Source organism: Petaurus breviceps, unplaced genomic scaffold, assembly GCF_028583685.1.
Source record: "Petaurus breviceps papuanus isolate PSGF00001 unplaced genomic scaffold, PetGlider_PUasm1.0 183, whole genome shotgun sequence".
Classification (NCBI taxonomy): Eukaryota; Metazoa; Chordata; class Mammalia; order Diprotodontia; family Petauridae; genus Petaurus; species Petaurus breviceps.
The window spans coordinates 27,495,763-27,519,558 of record NW_027185791.1 but is presented as its reverse complement, the minus strand read 5'-3'; positions in this window follow the sequence as shown (position 1 = coordinate 27,519,558).

Here is a 23,796-nt window from a genome sequence, read left to right as displayed (position 1 = left end):
CCTTATGCCTTTTTAACTGTCTGGCCCCTATGCATAGGATGCTCTTCTTCTTTAACTCTGATTATTAGAAACCCTGGATTTCTTAGAGATAAAGCTAAAATACCAGCTTCTTCGGGAGACCTAGCTTACCCCCTCTCTCTACCCTTATCTACTAGACTATTTTGAAGATTTCCTTCCATTTACTCCATTTTTTTCCTCTTATGTGCCTACTTATTTATATATTTTTACTATTCTGCTCAGCCTGATTCACAGAAAATATTTAATAAATTCTTGTTAGTTGATTAAATTCTTATTAATGGATTATTGATTGATTCTTCTTAATAAAGAATAAGATCTTGGTAAGAATAAATTTATTCTTAATTTATTGCCTTACTTGTTCTTTTTTGATGCTTTTACTTTGCTACTACACACAGTGGTGAAACATTAAAGGAATAGTGAATAAGGACTTTTAGTTATTTTAATATTGAAAGGCAAGTATCTTAATATAGTTAGGAGATCTTAAGTACAGTATACACTCATATAAAATACTTCTAATCCTGAGAACTTAGTAGAAATCTGACCACTAAGAATCCTTTCACAAATCCTGAAATGATTTTTCTTCGCTTTTATACTTTTCCCATATTCACCTAGCTATTAAATTAAATCAGACTTCTCTTTAAAAATCTTTATGTTTTAACATATTTTATTAATTCTCTTTTAAAAAATACATGTCACTTGCCAATGACTACCTATCCAATATTTTTTGTACAATAAAGTGAAGCAATAGATCAACTTTTTCTACATTTCATTAACATAATAATACAATACCTCCAGGAATTCCGTAAAGATATTCTCATACCTTGCTATACTTTTCTTTCCTAAGAATGCACAAATTGGAAAAGAAAAGGCATTCCTCTTCCCAGTGAATTCACTGTTCACATTTTTAGTTACCCTGGGAAAAGAACAAAATAAAAGAGGTTATCAAGTTGGAAACTGAAGTCATTAGCCTTGAAAATAGTTTTCAAAATCCCTTGACATATAAATTTTACATTTATCCCATCTATGATTTCTAGCACTACTGCCTGTGATTTCAGACAAGTCTACCTTTCACTGTATACTATATGTTACCACTCTACATAGCTCCCTAGAAAGTTCATTTAACCTCCTGAATATGAAAACTCTTTGCTTGAGTGCCTATCACAGTGTTTCTGGCCCCACTGGTTTGCTAGAAAGGGAATGCTTAAAATAATATATGCTTAATAAATGTATTCAGGTAAGGTTGATACATCCCTACCCACATTTTAGCTTTTATGCTAACTTTGTAAAAACAGGTTTCAATCAGCCTATGATAGATTTTAAGAGGAAAACAAACAAACAGCAACTGAGAGAAAAGTCTATGGAAACCTTTTGATTACGTGAAATGGTGCCAGAGAAGAGGTCTGTTCTGATTGTCTCAGCAGGGGAGGTTCATTACACCCTTTACGTCCTAGATATAAGTATAAAATTGGCTGGAAAAAAGGGATTCCAGGAATTAGAATGATAATGAGCTTCTAGAAGAAACCTCTGACAACGTATTCCCTGAGGGGTGGCAATGGCAGAAGGGGAGGCCTTAGTTTCAGCCTCTCCATCTTCTTTTCCTGAAAGAAAATCTTCCAGCTTTGAAGGGTCCAGAAGTTGGAATTCCTATCTTTCCAGGGATGTCCTACAGGGTGTCTCTAGATCAGCTAGCAATAGTATTAACACTGGGAGTTGTTAGGTTGTTGTCCTTCATTCTTGAAGAGGAACAAAGTAATATCACGATGTTCGAGTCAAGTTACAATGAGTTTGACTGTGACTGATCAGACCAATATGAAATCAGAATGCTGTATCACAGGTCAGGCACAAATAGCCCATGTGAACATTTGGAGCTTGTAAAGCCAATCACAAGCAGCTCTCCTGAGGACTGCTGCTGAGAATAACTTTAACCATGTAATCACATAGAATAATGAACTCTATTTATTCAGCAATATACTAAAGCAAAACATTCAAGAAACTGAAGCACAGCATTCTCAACAATATAAGATAACTTATCATTAAGATGGCCACAGTCGTAAACAAAACATATCATTCAGTGAGTCACAATCTCATTAGCCAACAAAGAGCATCCCAAGTAAAGGTTTTTTTCATCTTAACTGGAAGCTGACTTCCAAACTCCAAGGCTCCTCTTCCATGGGCTGACCAAACTCAGAGCTTGCCTGGATTCACCTGACTCTTGCATGGACTCACATGTCAGCAGCTCTCCACTCTTATTGCATATCTCAGCTTACTGTTCCTCTAAAAGCTCTTCTAAGTTTCTGTTTCTAGATAGACAAAACTTAACAGAGTGACAACAATATTTACAGACATTAAGATTAACAGAGCTACAACAATATTTACACACATTGCTGGCACTATCATCTCAATTCACTTTTTGTTTGACAAAGTAACACAACCCAACAGACAAGGCTTCTGTCTGAGAAATCAAACACAAATCAACAGTAAAGTCCCAGGACTTTCGTAAAAGCAGTGAAGTCCTCTTTCAGGGTAATAATAGCAAAGTCCTCTTTCAGGGTTTCTGTAATAGCAGTAAAGTTGCCTTTCAACACACAATGCTTAGTTCTGACAAAGTAACATCAACTCAGACAGAACAGAGTGCCAAATTCACAAGATTTTCTCCTCTCAGCTCTCCTTGGTCCCAGCTATGCTTGAGTTTTTCTCTGTTCTGCTTCTTCCTGTTCCAACTTTCCTATTCTATTCTTTCAGCAAATTCCTCCCACATGGACTCCATGAGATGGCATTAGGCTTATTAAGGGCAGGGAAGGTCTCCAAACTTCCTTAGGCCTATTAAGGAAGGGCACAAAGTATACTGTTTCCAAGAAAAAAAAAAACTTTTGCTACAATCAAAGGCAAGTCTTAAAGGCATGTGAATAGCTGAAACAAGCAGAAAACTACTACTTTACTTGCCAGTAGAGGTTGATTCTCCAAATGTGTGAGTATTGGGTTTATTTTGAACTACTTTAATCCTGCTTTGCTCATAGAGCACAGCACCTTTTCCTTCTCTTAAAAAAAAAAAACTTATTTATCTATTTTTAAATTACAACATTCAGTTCCACAAGCTTTTGAGTTCCAAATTTTCTTCCCCTTCCTACTTTATCCCCTCTCCAGGATGGCATGCAATCTGATATAGGCTTTACATAAACATTCACATTAAATATATTTTCACATTAGTCATGTTGCAAAGAAAAATTACAACCAATGGAATGAACCACAAGAAAGGAGAAACAAAACAAAACAAAATGAAAGAGAGAGAGAGAGCAAATAGTATGCATACATATATATTCAGACTCCCTAATTCTTTCTCTTCATGTGGATAGCAGTTTCCATCATGACTTTTTTGGAGTCATCATAAAACCTTGCATTACTGAGAGGAGCCGAGTCTATCAAAATTAGTCATTGTGCAATGTGGCTGTAACTGTGTATGATGTTCTCCTGGTTTTGCTACACTCAGTCAGTATCAGCTCATATAAGTCGTTCCATGTTTTTAGAAGTCTACCTGCTTGTCATTTCTTAGAGCACAATAGTATTCTGTTGAATTCATATGCCACAACTTGTTCAGCCATTCCCCAATTGGTGGGCATCCCCTCAATTTCCAGTTCTTGGCCACTACAAAAAGAGCTGCTTTAAATATTTTTTGTACATGTGGGTTCCTTTCTCATTTGTATGATCTCTTTGTGATTAATCCCTAGAAATGGTATTGAAGGGTCAAAGGGTATGCACATTTTTATAGCCGTTTGGGCAAAACTCCAAATTGCTCTTCAGAATGGTTAGATCAGCCCACAACTCCACCAACAATGCATTGGTGTTCCAATTTTCCCTCATCTTCTCCAGCATTCATCACTTTCCTGTTTTGTTGTTAGCCAAACTGACAGACATGATGTGGCACCTAAGAACTGTTTTGATTTGCATTTCTCTAATCAATAGTGATTTAGGGCATTTTTTCATATGGCTATAGCAAGCTTTAATTTTTTTCCTCTGAAAACTGCCTGTTCATAAGCTTTGACCATTTATCAAGTGTAGAACATATTTTATTCTTATAAATTTGACTTAGTTCTCTATGTTTTTTAGAAACAAAGCCTTTGTCAGGGACACTTTTTGTAAAAATTCTTTCCCAGTTTTCTGCCTCCCTCCTCATCTTGGTCGCATTGGCTTTGTTTGTACACAAACTGCAATTTAATGTAATCAAAATTATCCATTCTGCCTGTCATAAAATTCTCTATCACTTGTTTGGTTACAAATTCTTCCATTCTCCATAAATTTGACAGGTAAACTATTCCTTGCTTTTCCAGATTGCTTATAATATAAGTCTTTATATCTAAATCAGGTACACATTTGGACTTTATTTCAGAACATGGTGAAAGACATTGGTCTATGCTCAATTAGTACCATACCATTTTCCAGTTTCCCCAACATTTTTTTCAAATAGTGAGTTCTTATCCCAGAAGCTGGCACATTTGGGTTTATCAAACATTAAAAATTTCATTGACTACTTTGTCTTGTGTACCTAACCTATTCGACTGACCCATCACTCTTTTTCTTAGCCAGTACCAAGTAATTTTAATGATTGTTGCTTTATAATGGAATTTAAGATCTGGTATAGCAAGGCCACCTTCCCAAGCATTTCTTTTCATTAATTCCCTTGTTATTCTCCACCTTTTGTTCTTTCAGATGGATTTTAAAATTATTTTTTCTAGCTCTATGAAACAATTTTTAGTAGTTTGATTGCTATGTCAGTGCATAAGTAAGTTAATTTAGGTTTAATTGTCATTTTGTTATATTTACTTGGCCTACCCACGAATAAAAGTTGCTTTTTGCAATTATTTAGATCTGACTTTATTTGTGTGAGAAGTGTTTTGGTATTGTGTTCATATAGTACTTTGGTTTGTTTTGGCAGATAGACTCCAAAATATTTTGTAACGTCTATGGTAACGTTAAGTGGAATTTCTTTTTTTTTTATTTCTCTTACTTTTGGACTTTGATAGTAATATATAGAAATGCACAGGACCGGGGGCAGAGCCAAGATGGCAGAGCAGAAGCACGACCTTCCCGCGGCTCCAGCTTCCACCTTCCCCAATCCATGTAAAAAGGGGACTCTAAACAAACTTTGCAGCTGCAGAACCTACAAAATGACACAGAGAAGGTAACCTCCCTCTGAGGACAGCCCTGTAGGACAGCAGGAATCCAGTGCAGCAGTCTGGGATGTGAGCACAGCCCCACACAGAGGCTTTAGCTCCAGAGCGGGGCTGACCAGCCACAGGCCAGGTGTAGCCGTTTCCAGATCTATCAACACATACATGTGAAGGACAAAGTAAGAGGCCAGTGCAGTCTGGACTTTGGTACCAGTAAGTGGGAGTGCGTGGCTTTTACCCCTGGTGAGAGAACCCCGGGGTGAGATGCTGGCACAGGCAGCCAGTGCCATGTGGAAGCTTCAGCTCCTGGCCTGCAGAGTGTAGGGGGACCAAGCACCAGTCTGAGGAGTAATCGCTCTTACTTTAACCTGCTTGGATATGGATTGCAGTCTAGGGTGGAGGTCCTGGGGTGTGTGTCCAGCTTGCCAGAGCATGTGGAGACCTCAGAGATGGCATTCATCTAATACCTGAGGCAGGTGAGAAAACCCCAGTGTTAGGAATGAAAGCTCCCCAGGCTGGTGGCAGAGTCCTACTGTGGCAAAAAAAAGCCCAAAAGTCAAGTAATTGAGTGGCAAAATAGGTAGGCAAAGGAAAAAAAGCAGACAGAAGATTCCAGCATTACACTCCTATTTTGGGGACAAAAAGGAGCAAAGCATGGAACTGGAGGAAAACAATGAAGTCAGAACTCCTGCACCAAAAGCTTCAAAGGAAAATAGGAGCTGGTTACAGGCCATAGAGGACCTTAAGAAGCAGATGAGAGAAGTGGAGGAAAAATTGGGAATAGAAATGAGAACAATGCAAGAAAATTATGAAATGAGAGTCAACAGCCTGACTGAGGAAAATAATACCTAAAAAACAGACTGACTCAAATGGTAAAGGAGGCTCAAAAAGGCAATGACGAGAAGAATACCTTAAAAAGCCAAATTTGCCAGATGGAAAAAGAATCTCCAAAGCTCAATAAGGAGAATCATTGCTTCAGAATTATATTGGAGCAAATGGAAGCTAATGACTTTATGAGAAATCAAGATGCTGTTAAACAGATCTAAACAAATGAAAGAATAGACGGCAATGTGAAATATCTCATGGGAAAAACCACTGACCTGGAAAATAGATCCAGGAGAGATAATTTAAAAATTATTGGACTACCTGAAAGCCATGACCAAAGTAAGAACCTAGAAATCATCCTCCATGAAGTTTTCAAAGAAAACTGCCCTGAAGTTTTAGTACCAAAGGGCAAAATAGAGGTTGAAAGAATCCACCGATCACCTCCTGAAAAATATTCCAAAAAGAAAACTCCTAGTAATATTACAGCCAGGTTCCAGAATTCCCAGATTAAGGAGAGAATATTAAAAGCATCCAGGAAGAAACTATTTGAATATTTTGCAAACAATATCAGGATAACTCAGGATCTGGTAGCTTCTACACTGAGGGATCGAAGGTCTTGGAATATGATATTCCGGAGATCAAAGGAGCCGGGATTAAAACCAAGAGTCACCTACCCAGCAAAACTGAGTATCATGTTTTAGGGGAAAATATGGTAATTCAGTGGAATAGAGGACTTTTAAGCATTCTTGCTGAGAAAAGCCAGAGTTGAATAGAAAATTTGACATTCAGATACAAGAAGCAAGAGAAACATGAGAAGGTAAACAGGGAAAAGAAATAATAAGGAACTTATGAAAGTTGAACTATTAACATTCCTGCATGGAAAAACAATAATTGTAATTTATGAAACTTTTCTCAGTAGTTGAAAGGATTAGGAAAATATATATGAGGTTATATGGGCACATGAGTAGTAATCTGCTATATTTTTATTCTAATTAAGAAACTTAATTAAATCAATGTTCCATTTAAATACAAAAAAAAGAAATACACAGTACCATTTCTGATGAGGGCACACCATGCTGAGTTTTTCTCTTTTTGTTCCATGTCATAATCAATTCCAAAGTTTTTAAGAGAGACTTTGAGAGTGTTCTTGTATCAATTTTTTTTGACTAACACATGGGTGTTTACTCTGTATGAGTTCTCCATAAAATAATCTTTTTGACAAATATATATTGACATTTGAACTGCATGTCCAGTTCATCTGAATTGCAATCTCTAAATTAGAGTTTGAATACTTACCAGTTTAGTGTGAGAAAGAACGTCAGCGTATGGTATCTTATCCTGTCAGGTGATCTTCTGAATGTTTCTAAAACCATTCAATGGCAGTGTCTCAGTTTCTTGGCATGGTGCTGGTATAATGTCCAGGTTTCACAGTCATACCCCAATGAGGTTGTTCACACCTTCAGTTTGGTAGTCAGTTTAATAACTCTTCTTTCTCACACTTTATTTCGTTGACTGCCCAAAACAGAATTAGCCATGGCAAAGCTTGTGTTGGCTCAACTTCCCTTGCATATTAGCAACAAACTGTTCGTTCTCCAAGAAGTGCTCTAATCTGTTGACATTAATTCTTCTGGTAATCATTTTGCCTTGGGTCCACCATTTTGTTGAAAAAGAATATTTAGATTGTAAAGTATAAATCTATGATCAGTCCAGCACTCTGAGCCACACATCGTTTTCATCATTCTTACATTCTATTTGTCTCTTCTCCTAACATTCAAATAGTCTATTAATTACCAATGTTTGCTGCAAGGGTGGATCCATGAAATCATATTGCATTTAGGTAAGCACAAAACAGTGTTGGGGATGTGAAGGTCATGAGATGAACAAGTCTTCAAAAGTAAGTGATCAATGCTCCTGCAGTTTCCAAATCCCTTCCTCCCTAGGACTCTGCCATTTCTGGTCATCTGTGCCTACCTTAGAATTAAAATCATTTAGAATTATAAGGTGGTCCTTTTCTGGACCAGGGATGATAAGGGTCTCCAGGTCTTCATAACACTCTACTGTGATCTCATTTGGGTTCATCATGGTGGCAGCATAGGCACTGATGATGGTGGTATGGCATTTTCCTGCAAGTGGCAATTGCATTATAATGAGCCTATTGTTCACTCCTTTTGGTAGATATACAAGCTTGTTGTCTAGAGTAGTTTTGATGGCAGATTGTATACAGCATCACAGCACTCCCCTTCACTTTGGCTACTCCAGAAGAAAATGTATCCAGCTCCAACTTCAGTAACCTGGCCTTCTTTTGCCAGACATCTTTCACTTAGGGCTGACATTTGGATGTGATACGTACTGAATTCTCTAATTATAAGAGATCTTCATCTTTCAGGTCTATTGGATTTTGTGTTGTCTCTAGATGTGTGCACATTCCATGTGCCAATGGGGAGTAGAATCATCTTTACAGAAGATTTTATACATTTTTTTGCGTGCGTTTGGATCGCAGGGTGGGATTCCTGCTAGTTGGGTAATGAGACCAAGGTCAGGTAAGGAGGCCATTTTTAGAGAAACCAATTTTTTTCTCATTTTCTTTTTATTATTTGAGATGTAAACACCAGAATACAAATACAGAAAAATACAGAATACAAATACAGAAAAATACAGAATACAAATACAGAAAAATACAGAATACAAATACAGAAAAATACAGAATACAAATACAGAAAAAATACAGAATACAAATACAGAAAAATACAGAATACAAATACAGAATAGAGAAGAGAAAAAAATCATAAACTTAACATGGAAACTTATATCAAAAGAAAAGAAAAAAACACGCTATGTGCAGAGCAGAACATAAAAGAGGGCTCAGAATGTGTAGGGACGGCTTTTCATTTGATAAATATTATGTATTGGCTTGAGAACTGCCCATCTTTTCTTTGCTTCCTTGTAAGCCTTCTTTTGTTCTCTGCTGTGCACTTTTTACTTTGCTCTTTTTACTTCCCCAAAAGGCGACAATTAAGTACAGATATATTTAAGTGTATGTGTGTGTATAAAGACACACACACACCTATACACATATACATATATGCATACACACATATAAGCATAAATACACACACATATATACGTACACGCAACACAGTTTACTTAATAAATTTTACTTTTGATCTTTGTTTTCATGTTACTGCATATCTCTTAGTTCCTACCCCTCCTGACTTCTCTCCTCTGCTTCTTCCTGCTAGGATGCCCTTTTATTACTTAGCCTATCCCACCTTGAGTGATCTCTCCTCTATTCTCCCATTCACATAAATCTAAACACCCTTCTATAGCCCCCAAATAACCTATACCTTCACCCTCCTTTCTAGAGATACCTCCTTTACCCTCTCTCCCTTACTTATCCTCTTCCCATTTTATTTCTTCTGAATTTAGAAGACTTTTATATTCATATATGTGTGTATCTATCTTTATCTATATCAATATCTATCTCTCTATATATACATTCAGACATAATTACTTTTTTAGCTGTTACTAAATGGTTTTACTTTTTAAAGTCATATCATACTCAGGTCTACCTAATTACTAATGACAATTTTAGACATAGGTTTTGCATTTTACATATTTAAAAAGAAAATGGACTGTCGTTAATCCTTTGTGGTCAGTTTTTGATATGTACCTTATATTTCTTTTTTTTTTAGATTGAATTCTTTTATTCTTTTTTTAATTCAATTTTTAATTTATTAATTTGTTTGTTTCCTTTTAGTTTACAGGATTCAATTCCACAATTCCTTGAATTTCACATTTTGTCCCCCTCCTTCCCCTCCCCCCCGTGGCGTCTTATAATCAAGTATAGGATCTGTAAATATTTTCACATTATACAATGGTCAGGTTATAAGGATGGATTATACCAGCTGGAATGAAGAATGGTAAAGAGGACATAAAATCAAATAAGAGAACGAAAAAGATCAGGTATTTTGCTTCCACCTGGATATAAATTTAGTTCTTACTAGTTCTTTCTCTGGATGCACGTTTTTCTCTCCATCATGCGTCTTTTGGGATTGACTTATATCCCTGCATTGTTGAGAAGAGTCCAGTCTATCAAAGTTGGTCATCACACATACGTTGTGTCTGTAATTGTGTACAAATTCCTCCTGGTTCTACTCTTCTCACTCAGCATCAGTTCTTTTAAGCCTCTCCAGGTAAATATGAAGACCGCCTGCTCCCCGTTTCTTATAGAGCAATAATATTCCATAACATGCATGTACCACAACTTGTTCAGCCATTCCCCAATTGATGGACACCCCCTTAATTTCCAATTCTTTGCCACAACAAAAAGAGCTGCTATAAACATTTTTTGTACATATGGGTCTTTCTCCCATTTCTATGATCTCTTTGGGATATAACCCTAGGAGTGGTATTGCTGGATCAAAGGGTATGAAAGTATTTATAGCCCTTTGGGCGTAGTTCCAGAGAATTCAAAGCTCAATCAAGCCAGAAACAAACAAAGTCTCAGCATCCCGGTCATGCTTCAGTCATGTTGGCTCCTGGCTCCAGATTCCAGGCTCCTGGCTCCAGCTCTTGGATCCTGGTTTCCTAGTCTCTTGGCTCTGGGGCTCCTGGCTCCAGATTCCGGGCTCCTGGGCTCCTGGTTCCTGTCCTCCTGGGCTCTGGGGCTCTAGGGCTCCTGTTCAGAAGAAGCTCCACCACCACAAGTTTCAGGACTCAGTTCTCCATTCTTCTGTAGCTGTTCTGCCAACAGATCTCAGTCTAAAGGAAATTTTGACTGTGCCTCTCTGTGGCTTTTCTTATATACACAGTATTACCTACTTCTTTCAGCCAGCCCCTTCCTGTTATGTCAGTAAACAGGAGAGAGGAGTTCATATCTTTTGTTCCCCTGATCAGAGGCTTGATAAGTTATTAAGTGTTAAGTACCTGCTATTTTTGCCGACACAAAGAGATCTTCAAATTCAAAATTACATTACCATTACAATGGGGCAAGACAGGATGGAGGGAAATATAGTTAATCTTTCACAATATAACTACTAGGGAAATGATTTGTGTAACTACACATGTGCAACCTATATTGAATTGCTTGTCTTCCCAGTGGGGATGTGTGAGGAGGAAAGAAGGGAAAGAATCTGCAGCAAGGTGAAAGGGAATAGGTCAACCTGATTCTCAGTGAATATGGCTTAAGAAGGGAATAACATACACTCCCAATTGGTTGTCTTACCCTACAGGAAAATAGGAAGGTAGGGAATAAGAGGGGATATGATAGAAGGGAGGGCATATTGGGAGAGAGGGTAGTTAGAAGCAAACATTTTTGAAAAGGGATAGGGTAAAAGGAGAAAATATAATAAGTGAGGGCTGGGATAAGATGAAGGGAAATATAGTTAGTCTTTCACATTGTAACTACAATGGAAATGATTTGGGTAACTGCACATGTACAACCTACATTGAATTGCTTGTCTTACCATTGGGGTGGGTGAGGAGGGATGAAGGGGAAGAATCTGGAACTCAAAAGTTTTAAAACAAATGTTTTAAAGTTTGTTTTTTACATGGAACTGAGTTTAAGATATACAGGTACTGGGGTATAGAAACCCATCTTGCTCTACCAGAAAGTTAGGGGCTGATGGGGGAGGACATAAGAGAGAACAGATTGGGGGAAGTGGTATTCAGCAGGTTTGCTATTTTTTGGTTAGTAGTAGGGGAAAGATATGGAGAAATAATTGCAACTCAAAATCTTGTGGAAATGCATGTTGAAAACTAAAAATAAATAAATTAAAAATAATTCATATTACCCTACTAGAAAGTTGGGGGGGGAATAGGAGAGCATATAAGAGATAATAAATTGGAGGAAGGGGTATTCAGTAGGCTCGCTATATTGGGGTAGCAGAAGGGGAGAGATAGGGGAAAATTTTGTATCTCAAAATCTTGTCGAAATGAATGTTGAAAACAAAAAATAAATAAATAAAATAAACATTAAAAAAGAATGAAAGAAATGTATATGTGATATACTTTTAAGTTTAATTTGTTTTCTCTGTCACTTGCTTAAGTTTAGACAATCAACAATGTAACAGTCAAGCCCTGACTTGCAGTGTTTGATGATTACTAAGTATACTCACAGTGAAAATGGCATAATTTGTTGTTGCTAACCAGTTTGAGCAGGTTCCAGCACATCCTGTTCTGCCTGTAAGACAGAGTAGAAAAAATGGGTGTAAGTGGAAGGGAGGAACATTTCAAGTCAACATAAAGGACTGTATAATAGAGCTATACAAATGTGGAATGGAAAGAAGTTAATTCCAAATGACTGAATTAGTTCAAATGGATGATAGATGACCACTTTTCAGAGATATTAAAAATAGTGTTTCTTTTCAGTTATGGATTTGTCTTGAAGACCCTTGATGTATTTCCCAACGCTCAGAATTTGTGGTCCATTGATTCTTTAAAGCAGAAGAAATGGTGGGAACTCAATATGACTTTCTTTACTAGGTTTTAGCTTGGGTTGACCCTTTGCTTTGGATCTTTCACATTTACCTAGGAGATCACTCAAGGATTCATCTATGTCTTTGAATTCATGTAGGAGTTATTGGGATGCTATCTAAAATGCTTATAAAATATGTACTAATGCCAAGATGATGGTCCTGTATGTCTTATCTGATAATGAATCTATCCCAACCATTACCAAATTCTTTAAATTAATCCTGTCTACAGATTTTTTTTTCTTTATACATAGTTATTTGCATTATGTCTTCACACTGGATTGTGAGCTTCTTGAGAGCAGGAATGATCTTTTACTTTCCTTTGTATCCCTAGGAATTAGCACAGTGCCCGGCACTTAATAGACACTAAATAAATGTTTATTAACCATTTTTACTATCCCAGGAGTATTTTTATGATGGAGACATTAAAAAGGTGGGAGAACTTGTCCCATGAAGTGAGAAGAAAGCAGGATAATTTCTGAAAATCCCATTGTTTTCTCCAATTAATTAATTCTGGTCATTAAACTGCTTAGTTACCATGGGAATTTTTTTAAATTGTCAGTCATGGAAACAAAGGTTCCCAGGATTCAATGATTATCAAAATAATTAAGTCCCAGAAAGCTATTCAAGGGTCATTCTTCACATAAGGCAATATATGTTAGTTTTCTGATAGTGTTCATCTTTCCCTTCCCTACCTTCCTCAGGAAATTAGGATGGTCCGGGAAAAAAGTTCTTAATGCTCCAAAACTCAACTTATTTTATCTTTTTCCATCTTATGTATATAGACAAATAACATATGATCTATAAGACCAGACAGAATAGAATAGGCCAGAAGAACAGTCCTATGCCTACATTTAGTATAAAAATTATAAAGGAGTGATAATGAACTAGAGTTTTGTACAGGTTAAAAATGCTTTTATACTGAAAAATAGATGCATTCTTCAAAAATTGTTTTAGGGTGGGTTTTTCTTTCTTTGTCTCCTCTGACTTCAGTTACTTGTTTTGGGGAAGGGTGATTTTATGTTGTTTTGTTTTTCCTTTTTCTCTTTAGAGGGGAACTTAGAGAATAGTTATCCTTTCTTTTTCTATGTACAGGCTTTTTCAAAATTTATTTTCCTTTTTTGTTTTCTCTGTGTGCGTTTTTCTACCAAACCCAGAAGGTCCAACAAGCTGCAGAAGGAACTGCAGTGAGAGCCTAAAAACGATACTTTCATTATTCTTTTTGTAAATTTTCCTATTGGTATTTTCACAGGAAGATACATATTCCACTTCTGTCGCTACTATATAAACATCTAATATACACACACACATACACAGACAATGGTTGTGTGTGTATGTGTATTTCCTATTCCTCACATAAACCTTAGCCCTGCTTATCTTCTCTTCCTCGTGGTAGTGAATGAATTCACTGCTAAAAGTTGACAAAGCTAAGTTTCCAAGACAAAATGTTATTTGAACTAATTCTTTTGTAAATAATGCTTTGCAATTTTGTTTGTAAACTATTTTTTGTAAACACTGTTATATCAATATATATTTTAATTCATTATACTTAACAAATTCACATACCTAGTACCAAAGAAAAATCTCTCCTTGTATGAGTTGCTGGGTAAAATCTATGTAGGCATACTATAAATAAAACTAAAGCATCCTTAATTCACAAGACTTAGAAGATATTTGTAAAAGAAATATGGCCATGAGAAGAGAGAGGGGAAGGACATAAACACTTACATCGCCCTGACTGTGTGTCAGCCACTGTGCTCAGCACTTTTTAGAAATATCATCTCATGTGATTCTCACAACAACCCTAGAAGGTACGTGCTATTATCATTCCAATTTTTAGCCACAATGCTCCCTCTGCTGTGCCATCAGCTGCCTTTGGTGTCTTTCTGCTAGAATTTTCTAAAAAGTCTTTCTAACCAAATCCTTAGAGAAAAGTCAGTTGCGCTATGCAGTGGGCCAGGGAGGGCACTTATATGTGGCATTGTACAAAAGTGGTCAGAAGTCCATGGACCCCTTGGAAGTCATTGTGTTAATATGCCACTACAAATCTTCCTTGGATGCTCTAGCACTTTATTTAGACAGGAAGAGTGGGAAATTGAAGACATTGTTTTAAATTAAAAAAAAAAAACCTTTATATTGAGGTGAAAAGTGGGTATTTTTACTTTGGTTTTGCAGGGCAGACCATATGTGGGCAGCTGTGCTATTTAAACTTGTCGATAGAATATTAGATCCACTTCCTTTCTTTTATCTGTTTAGACACAGGCAACAATTCCATAAAGATACCTTTTATTCAAATGTCATCTCCAATGGTGGTCACCAGGGAATTAAGTAATACATATTTGAAGCCTGCTCCAAACTCCATTGAATAAACATTATTTAATATTTTGAAAATTATAACTCTCCTTTGAGAGCTAATTTTTTAACTATAAAAGAGAAAGCAACACTGAGCAACACTGATAATGCCATCTTTAGTATATTTGAGTTAGAGAATATAGCAGAAATGTTAGAAGGTACTGGGAAATTACAAGAATAAACCAACCTTGAAAAGAAAGACAATTATTTATCCAGTGCCAATAAGAATTTTTTACCAACCTGCCATTCCCAGGGGGGTATAGGAGGAAAATGAATGGTATAACAAGGGAAATCAGCTGGAGTGGCTATTTTCTAGACTGCAGCTGCACAGACCTCCTGAGAAGCTATTCTTTTTAAATCTTCTTTGTCTTGTCTTCAAATTATAGCTCCCTTCATTTTCTATTTTCTTTCAATCTGTTTCATCATTTCAGTATTCAAATATGAACTCTTTGGAAATGCTAGCAACATTCCCCTCACTCCTGCCCCAATACTCTTCATTGAGCACCTTCTTTCCTCTGTATATCATCTTTGGAAACTAGTAAGTTTAGAATGATTGTCCTTCTTATTTAACTCTACTAATAAACTTACTGCAACTTTTTGCTCTTCTCTAACATAATTGAGAGTGAATGGTTTAGTTAATGTTTACTTTAAAATTAATGTGTTCTTCTTAATTTAATCATTCCAGAAGAATGTTTATTAATGTAACAATAATAATGATGGAGCATATATCAAACTGTGTGCTATAAAAAAAACCAAAACACTCCCATGGGGACAATTTTAGTTAGTGTTTCAATTTTTTTTTGGAGGGGGGAAGGTAGGGCAATTGGAGTTAAGTCACTTGTGCAAGGTCACATGACTAGTTTTGTGTTAAGTGTGCTGAGCCATATTTGAACTCAGGTCCTCCTGAATCCAGGGCCAGTGCTCTACTCACTGCACCACCTAGCTGCCCCTCATTTTTAACTAGTGTCCTGAACTGCCAGTTCATTTTGTTTTCCAAGATTTTTATGTATTCTATCCAGATTTATCTTAAAATGCTAGCTAAGGAATTACATTCAGTTTCCATTTATAAGATGATAACCTTAATATGGAATAGAGGGTTGGATGCCCTTTTTTCAGGTGTCAGGGTTATAATCATCTTGAGCACAGATGTCATTCCGTATGCTTCTTTATCCATTACAACAGAAGAGAGGAGAACAATAAGATGGCTCTATTTCCTTGCCAAAATGAAACTTGGCACCTGTCACCTACTTTCTATCCCCTTGTTTCTCCTCTTTAACCCTGGTCAGTGATCCACCTAGTCCCTCTAATTCAAGTTTCACTGGGTCCCATTTCTCAGCCTAAAATCACTCCTGAGTATAAGGCTGGGTCTCTCCTATTAAAACAAACACACTAACAAACAACTAAATGCTCCCTCTCCGATACCTTTCCATTGACCCAAGCCCTCTCTAAAGTCCTATTAATTTTCCTTCTCTTGGCTGCCCATCTTCTAGAAAGGTTAAACTCAACTTCATCACCCACTCACTTCAAAAACCTTTGCAATCTTATTGTCATTGACACTCAGTTGAAACAGCTCGTTCCTAAACTCACCAATTCCAATGGGTTCCTCCCCCAACCCCTGTTCTTGAAATGCTCTGGGGCATGTGACATTGTGGAATAACCAGTCTATATTGATGTTTTTTGATCCCTACCTTTTCTTTGCTTATTGCTTTTCCTCCTTCCATTCCTTTCAAAAGATCTGCCTATGTCTCTCTTCTCTTCTCTCTCTTCATTGTCTCCCTTCATGATCTCATCCAGAATGAAAGAAATAAAAAAATTTTAGAGTGTTAAATGACCATGGAACTTACACAGTTCATTCATATCTGAAAAAGATTTTATGTGTATTTAAAGCATGTGATACAGTTTCAGTCTAAGAACCTCTAAAGAGAGAAAACCTATTATCTTCTTAGGTACCATATTTGACCTTTCATTCCTCTAACTTATTTTGTTTCGATCCAAGAAAACAACTTAATCAGAAAATGCACGTTAGCCTTGTCAAGCAGAGAGATATGGAAGCTCAGGAAAACTTTGGTTTATAATAAAAACTTATTTCTAAATCACACCAAAATAATTTAAACTAGGGCAGAACAGCAAGAATTTTGTCCCAGGGTGGAAAATTTAAAGCATAGAATTGTCTTTGTAATATTTCTCCCCTGACTACCCAGCCCTTATTGTAATAATACTGGTAATATTTTTTCCCATTCTTCCCCCTACCTCAAAGTGATATCCTTAGTATTACACCCCAGATAAGCCAACTTAATGCTCATTTGATCCATGTAAAGAAATGGGTCCACCAAAAGTGTTAGACTCTTAAATCACAAACTCCAATGCACTCCATGAGAAAGTAGAAATAGCAGAAAATATGGGAAGAACAACTAGATTAGACTAAGTATATACAGGAGAGGGCTCTCTGCTGGAGATAATATAATTTCAGAAGTATTGGGGGATTTGTTCCTGAAATATTTGCCTGAGAATCACAGAATTTGGGGGATGGAATGTATTTCACTAGTTACTATTTCAACTCACATATGAAAGAAATAGCCACCATAACACACTCAAGAAGTGGTGACTAAAGCACTGGCTGAAGACCTCCAGGGAAGAGGAATCTACCACCTCATTGAACTGCCTAAAATTGTAGAGGATACAAAAGACCACTGTGTTTATTGTTAATTGTCTCAGAAAACAAACTGAAAAAAGAAACACTGATTTATTCAAGGAAAGTTTGACCTTGAATAGGACTCTTTCCAAAAAACATTTCCTATGAATGTCAAAATCATATGTCAAAGTTATTCAAGGTCCTTGACAAATGTAAAAATATAAATAATTTTTCTTTATGGTGATTTATTAAATGAAAGAAGGAAGAAGGGGGACATATGCACATTCAATATATTTTATACTCTTATAAATAAGAGCATGTTTAACAGAGAGCAAATGGATAGGAGTTTTTCTACGTTAACATCCTTCATATAAACCTTTAATAAATCATGAAGCAGGGGAGGCTAGATGATGCAGTGAATAGAGCACAGTCCCTGGAGTCAGAAGGACCCGAGTACAAATCTGGCCTCAGAAACAACACAAAAACTAGTTGTGTGAACTTGGGTAAGTCACTTAACCCCAATTGCCCTCCTAAAAGTGAAAAAAAAGGAAAAAAAATCATGAACATCAATATCAACAAACATGGATGTCCATATATATGTGTGTGTATATATATATATATATATATGCACATATATACATATGTGTTTATGTCATTATTGTTTAGTCATTCCCGGTGAGGGCTGACTCTCCATGACCCCATTTAGGGTTCTCTTGGCAAAGATAATGGAGTGGTTTGCTATGTCCTTCTCCAGCTCTTTTTATACATGCAGAAACTGAGGATAACAGGGTGAAGTAACTTGCCAAGAATCACACAGCTGGTAAGAGTCTGAGACCAGATTTGTACTCAGGAAAATGAGTCTTCACGACTCCAGGTCCAAGTCCTTATTCCCTATGCTACCTAACCGCCCCCACTTTCTCTCTCTTTCCCTCTCTCTCTCTCCAGAGACTATCCTTTTTTGTTTGTACCACTTCTGAAATTTCTCCTCTATTTTGTACACACACACACACACATGCACACACACACACAAACAAGTGTGTACATATGGGTATACATATATATGTATAAATATGTTTCTTTACATAGTTTTCTTTTTTTGGCTACTATTCCTATCCCTCACCTCTCCTCTTCTTTTTCTTGTCCAAAATGAAAGCAATGCTTTGTAGGAAATAGTCATGTTTTAGATAGGTAATATTTCCCATATTAGAGAAAGGTTCATTTATCCCTATGATTTTTAATTTTTAAAAACGTAAATGGATATCATAACTTGTCAGTTTAAAAAGAAAACATTTTAGTATTAGTATGCAATTTAAAATATAGGTTATTTTGTTTATTTTTTTCTAATATTTAAAAAGACTTTTTATTCCTTGTACAACCTGGTAATAGTGTATAACTAAAAAAAAACGTTTTTTTGTTTTTTGATATTTTTTTCAAATTGTCTTTTTTCATTGGAAAAATAGTTCTTTATTGATAAGTCAATGGTTGGTTAAACAACTACGGTAAATGACTATAGAATATGGTTGTGCTCTAAGAAACAATGAATTTGATTGAATACTGAGAAGCACAAAATTATTTCCATGATTTTATACAGATGAGAAGTTATCAGAGCCAAGAAAACAATGCTCACACAGTGACTGCAGGATTGGAAATGGAAAGAACAATTACCAGAAAATAATAAAAAGTGAATGCCACAAAAGAATACATGTAACACCTAAAAAGAAACATGAGAAGACATTCCTTAACCTGCTCCTTTTAAGAGGAGGGAAGTCCATGGGTGTGGAATATTGTGCACAATTTTAGACATTTTAGTGTATTTATAGTTTTTTTTCCTTACTCTATCTCTTTTGTCTTTTCTTAAAAAGTGGAATCTATTATATATGATGACTCTCTGGTAAAGGGAAGGGGGAGAGGTGCTGAAAAAAATTTAGTGATCTAGAAACAGAAGATATTAAAAATTATTTTAAAAAGAAACAGTAAAATAGTGGTTTATATTTTTTATCTGAGTTACCACTTTCTGGTTTAGGTCTCAGGACCATGTTTATGTAATAGAAGGTTTTGGAAAGGATATTCCCTTACCTATATGATCTATCTGTTCTCTTCTGGTGAATAAATCAACATCTAATTGACAAGCAGCTAGCATGTTTCAAGATCCACTGAGCCATTAAGAAAATATCATGACTGATAAGAATAGAGAATCACACTATATATCTTTGTTAATTCATTTAGAAAAAAAAATTGAAGAACCTCTAGTATGCAGTATCTTACAGTGAGTACAAGGGTAGATGCAAAAATTGAATAAGAAATATTGTTTTTCCTCAAGATTTTATTTAATGTAAACAGCACTGGATCTGGAATCAAATGGCTTTGGTTTCAGTCTGAAGTCTGCCCTTCATCATCTATTTAACACTGGTGCACTCTAAATTCTATCAAAACACAGGTTGTGCATTACTTTCATTTTGTATCATACGCTGAAACTAACAAGTACTTTGTATGCAATAGACTCTGGAATTGTTTGAGTTTTTTTTGCTGGTTTGTGAGCCCTATTGTTGAAAGTAAATGATTAAATCACTTTTCAAAAAGCTAATGGACTCCACCTGACTAAATTGTAGTGGCAAACACACTGGTTGGGGCTCAAAACCTAGAGTAATAGACTCCAGAGGCCTTTAGTGTTGTCTTTAGTACCTTTAAAGAAGAGGTTGTAACCAAGCCTCTGAAGATCTCGGCCTATGGGTTTGAGGGTAGATTGAGGGAAATAGTGATGGAAGGAATTCTACACAAATAAGCACAGTACACATCACTATATATAGGTGTATAAGATGATAACAAAGAGATGTGAGATCATATGCGGGAGAGAATTTATTTTACATGGCCAATTAGGGAAGGTGGAGGAGTTGACATTTGTGCTGTCTTTCAATGTGTACTGATCTCTTTTCTGCACTGAATGTCTTTGAATGCAGTACACTAGTCATTCCCTGAAAAAGATATCAGAACTTTCTCTGTGACTTTTATTTATGATGAGCTGCCTTGAGGCAAAGCCACAAAGACTGACTTCTCAGGGCTCATGAGAAAAAAGAAAGGTAGGTAATTTTATCTTATTCTTTCAAATCATTCTTTTCAGAAAAAAAGTAACACATTGTTCTGAACTCTGACAAATACATAAACATATGCATGTGTTTACACTGAACCTCCAGTGACTTTTCAGAAAGCTTCTTCTTTTATGAACCAAAAGCTGCAGCCAGGAATAACAAAAGAAATGCTTTCATATATTAACAGGCAGGTTGGTTAACAGCTCTGCTCACAGTTGGGTTTCCTTTCATTGGACATAATGTTTTAGTCACTTTCCCTATGTTTAGAATGTACTTTTCTGGGTAATACTCAGACAATCCATTCAGGAAAGAAGGTGAGATGAAAAAGAACTCATCAAAAACCAATAGGCAGAATCTTAAGGAGACATGTGCACACATTGCAAAAACATATTGTAAGGGAAATAAAGGAGAAAATGTGCATCAACCAAGGTGAAATAGCTCAGTCTCCCCCAAAAAATGTTGTTATCTGAATACTATAAAAATAAATAGTTATATGAAGAGAGAAGAAGGGACAAAAGAAGGAAGGGAGAGAGATGAAAAGAAAAGAGGAGAGGAAAGAATATCATAGTGAGAGACAGAAACTAAGAAACAAAAACAAAGACACAGAAAGAAATCGAGAGAAGAGAGAAGCACAAAATGCTTTACTTTTTCTTTACCAAAATCATGTATGAGAATTAAGAAACAAGAGCTTGGATCAATTATATCTTTGATTTCAACAACTATTATTTAAACTCCTATTATAGTTAGGGTTTGTATACATGAGAAAAGGTAAAAGTCAGTGCCATCATATACGATATGATTTTGTAATAAAATTCAAAAGTAATAATGATTGGCTAGACTTCTTTTGATAAACAATACAATTTAACAAATATTTATTAAACATGTTACCCATATAAAGAGACGATTACAAATTTCATTTAACCTCTTGACCTTAACTTCCTCACTAAATTTTTAAAAAGAGGATTAATGATCAGAATAATTCATTAAATTCTACCAGCTACAACAACATCTATGACCAACATTTCATTTAAAAATTTACATGAATCACCCCATTCTGGGATCACTATTCCAATTCTTACACCTATAGACAGATTTGATTACTTTTTCATAGAGCAGTTAACGACTTCTATTCTTAGTATTTCTAGTTAACCTTGAGGAGTTGGGAGATCTTCCCTACTGCTGTATGTATCATTATTGGTAACAGTCTCTAATGACATGGTATAAAGCCATGCATGAGCAGCTTTCCAGAGGCGTGCTGCTGTGAACAGCTTTCAAGGTTCTGATTACATAGTATAGTAAGCTCTCTATTTATTCAATAAAAAATTAGAGGAAAATATTTACAGAAAATCAAAATACAGAATTCACGTTACAACTTATCACAGAAAATCAAAATACAGCATTCACCATGTCACAACTCAACAGCTTATCACTAAAATGGCCACATAGTTTTCACCAAAGTGGTCACATAGTTTTTAACAAAGTACATTCATTCAGTCAATCACAAAATCCTTACCTCAATAACAAAGTACAAAAGTCAAAGTTCTTCACCCATAGGTCAGAGGAAATCATAATCTCCTCAGTCAGTACTCAGTATCCAAGTAAAGTCTTCTTTCAGCTTTACTCGAGACTGGCTCTCAGCTTCCATGATTCCTCTTCCATGGTCCCAGCTCCAACTGTCACCTGGGTTCAAAGACAGGCAGCTACCAGTTCCTTCTCCACCTCGTTGTCCAGTTCTTCATCCAGTTCTCATTCCATATTGAAGTTCACAGTGTCCAGTCCGCCTCAAGTCCTTCACAGTTCCTGTTTCTGGGAAGACAAAGCTTAACAGAGCCACAATAATATCCATACACATAGCTGGCACCATCATCAATTCACTATCTGCCTGAGAAATCAACTCAGACCCACCAACAAGGTCTGAGACCTCAGCACAAATCATAAATATAGAAATCAACAAAGTCCCACAAACAAGGTCCGAGAGGCCAATGCAAATCATCAGTGAAGTGCCAGGACCTCCAAAACCCTCCTCCAGGTCTTCTGTAAACATACAGCCATAAAATCCTCTTCCAGGGCCTCCAGTAAGGTCACAGAGCTGATGTACAAAGCATCACAAACAAACATCAACACAGACAGAGCAGACAAAGAGCCGGGGTACCACAAAATTTCTTCTTCTTGACTATGCCACCACAAGAGTTTTCTTCTCAGTTCTGCTGTCTCTAGCCTGGGCCTCTCCTTATATATGGTCATTATCTACTCCCCTTCCTATTGAAGGAGTTCTTGTATTCTAGGGTTCACAAGTTGTGTGGTTCACACATTCTGTTTCTTAACAGACTTGATACAAGGCTCAAAAGAAACTTGAACTGATAAAAAGGCGTTAGTTCAATAGCTGAAACAAGGTGTGAATTACTTTTAGGCTTGCCATTACACATGGACAATGGAGGTGAGGGATGACACTCCTGGGCTCACTCTACTCCCTCCTCTCATCCTTGATTATAGGCAAATTCTCTCAAGGCAGCAACCTTGACGCTCCTGTCAGACTTTTTCTCAAATACCTCATTAACCTCATTTTCTCCAAGGAAATTCTCTCCTAAACCAAGACTTTGCATACTGAAATTCCCTTCTGATACACTCCCCTGCCATTAGCTGGTTCCTCCCAGGATTTCTATTTTAAAAAGGCCATTCAGGAAACCCATGTCTTCTTTTCTCTCCAGACTACACTCATCATTCTTTTCTATGTGACAGGTGGCATTTTTATTTTTATTTTTTGCTTTTTTGGAGGGTAATTGAGGTTAAGTGACTTGCCCAAGATCCCATGGCTAGTTTTTCTTGTTAAATGTCTGAGGCCAGATTTGAGCTCAGGTCCTCTTGACTCCAGGGCCGATGCTCTATTCACTGTGCCACCTAGCCACCCTGACAAATGGTATTTTTAAAGAGGAATACAAAATCAGCTCAATTTATATGTTGAAAAAGTTCAAAAATATGTGCAATGTGTAATATCTGTCAACCTTCCAAAAGGGTAGGTTGGGGTTATTTTCTCATGATTCTTTATTCAAGTTGTGCCTAATTTTTATAATTTTTGTTACATTTGCTTTTGATTTTTTTTGCTATGTCATTCCTTCTGTTTATATTGTTGTAGTCACTGTGTATATTGTTTTCTTAACTCTGCATCAGTTCATATAGATCTTTCCTTGCTTCTCTGTCCTTTTCATATATATATATATATATATATATATATATATACACACACA